Here is a 9,001-nt window from a genome sequence, read left to right as displayed (position 1 = left end):
AGCTAGCAAGAGAAAAATATTTCCCCCACCTTTAAATGCCAAATGGCACCAAGGGAAATAGAGTTCAGTTTCTGGAAGGTTTGTAAATGATGGTATGTCCTGTTTTGCTGTGTGTGTGTGTGTGTGTGTGTGTGTGTTTAAAAAATAGCTTAATTATCTCATTTCAAAAATGAATGCTTTTCTTGTACTTAAAATTTAAATGACTTCTTCAGTATTGTGGATAGAAAACAAATGTTCACCCATTGCACCAACAGATGAATCATGCATATAGTTGAGTTCCATCTGCATATGTAAATCTACTAAGAAAATACATTATAACTGATTCCTTTCCTGAGAGTCTAGTTGACCACAAACATGGGTGATCTAGGGACTGCCTCTGTGCAGTTCCCCTGTCCCAACCCCCACACACTAGACTTATAGAGAAAAATTAGCAACTGGGACAAGAAAGAAAGTGCCCTCAGTTGAGTCTTTTTCAGCTCCTAAGGTCTCACCATCATTGCTGGACTGCATTTTCAACATCAGTTCAGTTCAACATTACAGCTTCCCAATGTCTTCTGCCCACCAAGATGGCATCGGCCATCTTGTTTTTATGGCACTTGGGCTGGTTTTTATAAGCAGAAGGGTGTGGCTTCTCTTCCAAAGGAGGTAAAGAATGTTCAAGCATTGTTCTCACTTAAAATAAGCTTAGGTAAAATCTCTCTCTCTCTCTCTCTCTCTCTCTCTCTCTCTCTCTCTCTCTTTTTTTTTTTTGCCTTTTGGTGTCAGGGATTGAACCCAAGTATACTCAATCACTAAGCCACCTCTCCAGACCTTTTTATTTCTTGATAGGGTTTTGCTAAATTGCTTAGAGCCTTTCTAAGTTGTCAAACCTTCGATCCTCTGGCCTCAGCCTCCTGAGCTACTAGGATTACAGTTGTGCACTACCAAACCTGGAACTTGGTTAAAAATTTTAAGAAACATTGAAGGAATACAAATTCATCCTCTCAATCATAACACAATGATGAACCCTCTCCAAGCCACAGGAAGGCATGCTTACCAAAGAAGCCCCTGCTTACAATCTTTAAGAACAGTAATTAATTAAACATTTGGCTTTGAGATGCAAACCTGCCAAGCCAATCACTTCCGAGGCTGCTCCTCAGTCCACAGAACTCCATTACTCACAAGGCAAATGGGCTCTGTAGGGAATGCATAGGACCCCAAAATTCCATTTTCCAAAGAACTGTTGAGCTATGCATCTTTGGAAATGAAAGTTACTTTAAAATCTATTTAGTCTACCTTTCTAATTACAGATGAAATTAAAATGTGGCCAAGACCACCCAGCCTCAGTAGAGAGCTTAAATGATATTTGGTGTTCCCTATCCTATCCCAAGAATTTTTGACACAAACCGTATTAAAAATGTAGAAAAAATTTTTTACCTGTCCAGCATGTTAAAGAAATACAAATATCTGAATAGCATAGTGTTAGCCCTTTAAGTGTTTGAAGTCATATTATTTTCACTTTCCAATAAAAATCTTTCAAGTCAGTCTTCAGAAACTGAGCAGACAAGCAAGGCAGATCTTGTAGGTAGAAGGGGAGCACAGGTGTTTAGCAATCTCTCAAAATTTTGGATTTTCTTTGTGAAGAAAGCAAAAGACTCCACATTAGCTTGCTTTTTGCTTATGGTCCTGGGCAATGTGTCAGAACACATTCCTGTATTGTCAACTGAAATCAAATCCAACATATTTTCCCACCCTTCAGGCAGACAAAAATGATCCCCTTCCTTGTCATTGTATCTATCAATGTCCTTTGACTTGTCAATGCCTTCCAAAATATTAGTAGTAGTACAAGGAACATAGTTCATTTAATAAATATTTACTAAGCATCTACTATTTCCCAGGCACTGTTCTTGGCACTAGGGAAATGGTAGAGAAAGAGACAGATAAAAATCCCCTTGTATTGTATTGTAGTGGGAAGCTTTAACAATAAAGGAGATAAATATCTTCAGCAAAATGAATTAATTAGATGGTGATAAATACTAAGGAGTAGAATAGAGCACAGAAGGAGAGAAGTGAACACCTGAATTTCATGGGGTGGCCATTGACAGCCTCCCTAAAGGGGCACATTTAAGGAAACACTAAATCAGGTAAAGGAGGCAGCCACACAGTTATCACAAGCCACAAGCCCCTCCTGGCCAATTCCTTCCCTCTTTTCTAACTCACTTGGACCCATGGCCAGGTAGCAATGTTGTAAGAGTTATAAAATGAGTGTGCGCATATGGACCAAAATACCTTCCTGTAGCCTCTCAGGGACACCACTGAGAATCCTGCTCACAGGTAGAAGTAGTGGAGGAGCCCACTGCAGACAAGGACTTAGTGGAAGTATTCTCAGCTGTTAACAGTTTTCTCATATGAACTGCATTAATGTCCAGCAGCATTTTCCACACTTGCCACAAATAGGCCTATTCTTTTACTGATAGAATATTTAAAACTAGAATAAAATCAATTAAAAATTAGTCATCAAAGCAATAACTGGTAATCAAAGAGGTAATAGGGCTGAAAACAGCACAGACTTCAAGGTTACAGCGATGGGATTTAGTTCTTGTTCTAATTGCTTACCAGTGTTTGAGCAAATATTAACCAATCTGAAATTTTCGTGTCTTTGAGATGAAAAGATGGTGCTTACTTTAAGGAGTCATGAAGATTCGTTGTATTAATGTCTTAAGGCCCAGCTAAGAACAACACCATGTCTTCGAAACTCAACCAAGAAAAAGTTAGATTTTTTTACCTTCAAAAGAAAGACATATTTTAAACCCAGGGGCACTTAAACACTGAGCCACATCCCCAGCCCTATTTTGTATTATATTTACAGACAGGGTCTCACTGAGTTGCTTAGGGCCTCGCTAAAGTGCAGAGGCTGACTTTGAACTCACAATCCTCCTGCCTTGGCCTCCTGAGCTACTGGGATTACAGGCATGCAACATTGGGCTGGCCAGATTCTTTTAAAATGCAATAAATGAGCATGGGGTGGCTGAAGTTTAGGGAAAGTATGGAGTGTTGCTTTATGGGAACCCAAGAAAAACTAGTCAACTCATAAGTGATTTAGGGAAGATCTCCTGAAAGAAGTAGCCATTTTGCTAGGATCTGAAGTCAAGCTGAGACACAGTCACCAAAGTCCTCCCTAATTTAATGTTTTGCCCTTATTATTTTGGAAAAGTTAGAGGAAAACTGGAAAACAAAAGTGGTCCCGTCAGCATCAACATCCTAGAGCTGAGCAGTTGACAGTGGGCACTGAGCAGACAGACCCAAAGGAGCCCAACTTTGGCCTTAACAAAGAATTAGACTAAACTAGATAACTCAGTGTTCTGTCTTGAAGGAAAAAAAAATAAAGTTGCATCTTAGACACAAAGTATATTTAAAGATTTCTTCTTTTTTAAAGCTCTCCAGAATCATAAGATGATTTTGGCCTCTAGTATATTTAATATAATTAGAATTTTCAGGAAAGCATTGTGTGGGAAGGTAGAATGACAGCTCCAGTCTGGACATTGCTTGGAGAGCTTACACCTCAAATGTACAAGTCCAAACCAATGGCACTTTCCCATGTTCTCTCTCTAGATATGTGACACCATGTCACCTAAATGAAAAACCGGTACTCCATCTGCGTGGAATACTTTATTAAAATGCACTGCTTAAAGTTCATCAGCAGCCACCCATTACCTCAGGGAGACTTGGACCCACCTTGCCTTTCCTGCTTCACCTTCCAGTCTCCTACCCTGCACTCCACCCTCTAGCAGAATTAAACTTCTTGCCCCTGAGATCTGCCAGGGCGGTTTCTTCTAATCCGGGTACCTGATCTTCTTTCTGGATGGCTTCTAGTGATTTTGTTCTCCTGTGCCTGAGGCGGTTGGGTGTGCTATGCTCACTATGACATGTACCACCAGTTTAGCATCTTCCCCTGCCAGCCTCTTTCCCCTGCCACCCTGGCCCCACGATACCCCCTGTCGGGTTTAGATCTCATCCCTGTCCGATGACCCTTTGTACTCACTACTTCTCCCCTGGGAGACAGTTCGAATTCACCAAGAGTAGAGAAAATACAATAGAAGGTGTGGACTTGAGCCTTAGTCCCATCAATTCACTTGGGTCTTACTTGGTTGTAAAATGGAAATAATAACAGCACTTGGTTCTCAGGGTTGTTAAGACAATAAAGAGACGTAAACTGCCTGGCACAGGGGAAACATTCCGTTAATGGAAGCTATAATTAAGTTCACCTTTTCCAGTCTCTCCCTGGTTCATTATCTATTTTTTTACATAGAGTGGTGGCCTTTTGGGTATGGCCAACCAATTAGAGTAGTTCTTTCTCTTCACTCAATTTATGGGAAGCAGTCACAACACACTCGATGCCATTTCTCGAATTTTTAACCCTTTCTGATTCAACTTCCCTTGGAATTAGAACTGCAGTCAACCATTTGCCGCTACCTCTCTGTGACCCTAACAGTTTCCAAAGTCCAGAGGTATAGAAGGCCAGAGGTTTTGTCCAAATCTTAGTTACCTAGAAACAAAATGTATTGCATGGTTTGTCTTAGAGAACAGTTTACATTTCCCCAAGAGCACACCTCCCCATGTCCCATGGAAGCTCCAGCCGTCACTCTGTGTTGGCTACCCTCGCATGGTGCTCTGCAAGCCACAGCCAATGTGCTTTGCAATCACAGGTTCCACCTGTTCCCGTGCTGTGTGTGTGGAGATGATGCCCTCTCTATTTGGGACTAGTATATAGGCTTTGTTTTTAAAACATTTGAAGGTATACACATTTATGTTTGTGTTTTTCCAAGTAATAAAAACAGATGAAAAAATAGACCATTATATCAATTATTCCCTCCCTGGATAACTCAGAGGCAACTTCAGGGGCCCTGGGTAGAACCAGCTGCTTCAAAACATCTCATGTCTAGTCTTAAATGTTAGCTGATTGAGATTCTTTCACTTTTAAAACGGACCAAAGTGAAAATGTTTATGGGAAAAGCAACTCACTGGTTTTTATCAGTCATCTTCACTATGAAAAACCATTCCTTAAAAGCAGGATTTTTTTTAACAAATAGGATTTTTATTTGTCGGTATTAATCTGAATTTTAAGCAGATTCTTGGACTGGTGGTTCATATTCATCATATTTCATGTCCTGTCTCATCCCCAGTAGCTTTTCCAAAACTACTCCCTTCACTAATGAAGCGCCATGAGTTTCCCCAATTCAAACTTGGGCTTCTTCAGCATTTTTACATTTCTAACAAAGACAGAATGGATAATCTGGCAAACCTTTTCTGTGTCTTTCCCAATGCTGTCTGAAATCAATTTACTGACAGCTTTTTTTCTTTTTTTTTAATACTGGGAAGTGAACCTAGGGGTGCTTAACTACTGAGCTAAACCCGTAGCTCCTTTTTATTTTTTATTTTGAGGCAGGGTCTCCCTAAGTTGCTTTGGGCCTCACTAAGTTACTGAGGCTGTTCTGAAACTGTGGTCTTCCTGCCTCAGTCTCCTGAGTCGCTGGGATTACAGGTGTGTCTGGCTATTGACGACTTCTTGCAAATCAATTTGTCTGCTCCTCCCAGGTCATGATTTCCATTATCTTCTTTTGGACTTGGTGGACCTGATGGTGCTAAGTATAAGAGGTCTTCTATATCTGATTATTGTAATTTTTAATAAAGTCAACACAGAACAGATGCAACAAGTAGTCTTTTTTTTTTAGAGAGGAGAGAGAGAGAGAGAGAGAGAGAGAGAGAGAGAGAATTTTTTAATATTTATTTTTTAGTTATTGGCGGACACAACATCTTTGTTTGTATGTGGTGCTGAGGATCGAACCCGGGCCGCACGCATGCCAGGCGAGTGTGCTACCACTTGAGCCACATCCCCAGCCCAACAAGTAGTCTTGACATCAACATGAGCTTCAATCATGAGCTGCCTTTTTTTGACCAAGGAACACATTTTGTCACAGATAAGATCCATGACATGGAAGTTAGAGCAGTATTTTTTTTTCTCCTCTGAATGTCTTCAGTGTCCTCAATAATTAGCTTGAGTTTTCTAAATGCAACTTCATCATTCTGCAGATCAGCAAGACTCAATTTTTATTTATTTACTTTTTAACAATTTTGAACCCAGGACCTTATGCATGTCAGGTAAGCTCTTTACCACTGAGCTATATCCCTAGCCCAGCAAGATGTACTTCAAACACATGACCCTTGAGACCCTCAGATGCAATTTTGGTTCTTTGAGACCTCGTGACTAATGTTTTCCCAATATTTCTCATATTGAATATAGTGGGTGCTTTCACATCATATCAATCTTTGTTAGAAAACGGATCAACCACAGTGAATTTTACCTTTATATATATCTATAAAGCACTAATTTAAAAAACTATAACAAAAGGAAGGCCAGTAGAGTGGAGGAAAGGAAATAGGGGAGAGCATGGAGGGAGGGGAAGGGGAGGTACTGGGGACTTAACTGGAGTAAGTTACAGTCCATGTTTGTATGACTATGTCAAAATGAACCCCAATACTATGTGTAACTGTAACACACTAACAAAAGAAAATGCAATGAACACTTTCTTTTTGGCTCCCTTCTTGCGGCTTTTTGTAGGTGTGTTTATGATAACCGACCATCATGGTGCAGCTCGAAGAGCCAAAAGGCTGAAGCAGGCTTTTACGTGAAGGAAAGGACCTTGGTTAGGGAAGGGGGGCCAGTGAGTGTCTGCTACTTTCTCATTTTGCCAAGTTCCAGCCTTTTAACACAGTCCAAGGGCCAAATTTAGGTTTCGTTATTCTTCCTATTTACCTCTTATTCATTTGTCTGTTTTAGTCAAGAGCAGACAGACAGAAGGAAAAAAGAGAAAGAGAGAAAAGGAAGGGAGATAAAAGGGGAGGAGGGGGAATAAGGAGGGAAGGAGAGAAGGAGGGAAGAACCATGGGTGGCTGTGACTGCAGGGACATCAATGAGTCTTGTTAAGAAGGACAGACCAAGCTGGGCACAGTGGGGAGGAGAGGATCTCTTTAGCCTAAGCAACACAGTGAGACCCCATCTCAAAAGAAAGGGAAAACAAGGGGGCTGGGGATGTGGCTCATGGAAGAAGATCTTGATTTGATCCCCAGCACTGTAAAAAATAAACAATGACCCAGTTCATGATCCCATTATATATGCTTTTCTCTCTCTCTCTCTCTGCCATGAAATACTAGAAGGGGAAGGAAGGAATTGGATCTATTTTAAAACTCACAACTGTTACACACTCACCCTCCAAACATTCATGACCACTTTGATTTGGGACAAGTGATAGCCTGTTTGTCCCAAATGAAGGATATATTCAGAGGACCCAGACACTGGTATTTCAGAGAGCCACTGTTGATTCCTCTCTGAGCTAATGTCCCACCTTGTATGCCAGCTTTTTTTTTTTTTTTGGTACCAGGGATTGAACTCAGGGACACTCAGCCACTGAGCCACATCCCCAACCCTATTTTGTATTTTATTTAGAGACAGGGTCTCACTGAGTTGCTTAGCACCTCGCCATTGCTGAGGCTGGCTTTGAACTTGCAATCCTATGTCAGCCTCCCGAGCCACTGGGATTACAGGCGTGCGCCACTGTGCCTGGCTGTATGCCAGCAATTTGAGAGACAGGAATCTTCTCAAGAGGTCTTTTTAATTCCTGTTTTCTCTTAAGGAATGAAAAAGGAAAGGAAGGTAGGGGACATCCCGATTTGTTTGTTGAGGTGAAGTTGATGCAGCCTGGACCTCCACAGAAACTGGTAATGCAGGCACCAAGCTCAATTTCCACATGAAAGCAAAGACAACAATGAAGCAAAAAAATTTACACTTGCATAGGAGAAAAATAGACAAAGAGTTTAAAATAGAATGACAGGTGAAAGAATAGAGTTGGACCAGGTGACATCAACTGTCAGAAAGATAACTTTTTTTTTTTTTTTTAGCAGCACTGGGAATCAAAACCTAGGACCTGGAGTATGTTAGACAAGCTCTCTACTACTGAGCTGCATCCCCAGCCCCAAAATGATCACTTTTATATCTAAGAGAGTGATCTGGGTAGGAATGGGGACAGGAGAGGGACAAAAATGCTCTGTATCACTATGAGCCATTTACTTGATGGCTCAAGGTTACCCACCTAGTAAATGGAGGAGCTGGGACCCAGGTAGGTGCCTGATGTTAAAGCTCTTCACCCTGCATCCCACAGAAGCGCTGTGGCCTCAGTTTCTGCTGTAGTTTGGACCTTAAGTATCTCCCAGATGTCCATGTGGTAAAGGGTTGATCCTCAAGGTGGCACTATTGGAGGCAATGGAACCTTTAATAGGTGGGACTTCCTGGAAGGTTTTTAGGTCTTCTGGAGTAGGCCCTTGAAAGGGACAGTGAGACCCTGGCCTCTTCCTCTTCCTCTTTTTTTGTGTGTTTCCGATAGAGAATGAGGATTTCATTCAACAACCATACACTGAGGGTCTTAGTTTGTTATCTGAAATGTCTCACAAAGGCTTACAAGTTGAAGGCTTGGTCCCCAGCTGGTGGCGCTCTTGGGAGGTGATGGAAACCTTAGGAAGGGACCTAGAAGAACGAAGTTATGCCACTGGATGCATGCCCCTGAAAGATTTATTTTGTTCCTAGCCCCTTGACCCCTTTCTGCTTCCAGACTGCCATTAGCTGACAGCTTTCCTCTTGCTACAATGTTCTACCTCACCCACAGGCCCAGAAAGTGGAGGCAGCCGTGAACGGTAATATCTGAAGTGGTGAGACAAAATAATTTTTTTCCTCCTTTAGGTTGATTTTCTCAGGTATTTTGTCACAAAAACAGAAGACTGATTCAAACACTGAGCTTCTACTTCATGCCAGACAATGTGCCAGGACTAAGGACACAGGTGAATAGACAGCCTTTCCCAGAGGCAGACAAGTATATTTCTAACAGTAAGAACACTGACCAACTTTCCAGACCCCAAGAGTCAGACATGGTCATGTGATGAAAATAAATAGTAAGGCCTACAACAGAGTTAT

General features: G+C 41.4%; 1 pseudogene; it reads right to left on the bottom strand.

Annotated features, from left to right (window-relative positions):
- Window positions 1-5,099: 5,099 nt before the first annotated feature.
- Window positions 5,100-7,261, bottom strand: LOC124095191 (small ribosomal subunit protein eS1-like; annotated as a pseudogene).
- Between the last annotated feature and the right edge of the window lie 1,740 nt (window positions 7,262-9,001).

This window comes from Marmota monax, unplaced genomic scaffold (assembly GCF_021218885.2).
Source record: "Marmota monax isolate L192 unplaced genomic scaffold, Marmota_monax_Labrador192_F-V1.1 WCK01_AAM20220418_F8-fsc00066, whole genome shotgun sequence".
NCBI classification, from domain to species: domain Eukaryota; kingdom Metazoa; phylum Chordata; class Mammalia; order Rodentia; family Sciuridae; genus Marmota; species Marmota monax.
The sequence above is the reverse complement of the archived record's forward strand: the minus strand, read 5'-3'. Positions and strand labels throughout refer to the sequence as shown.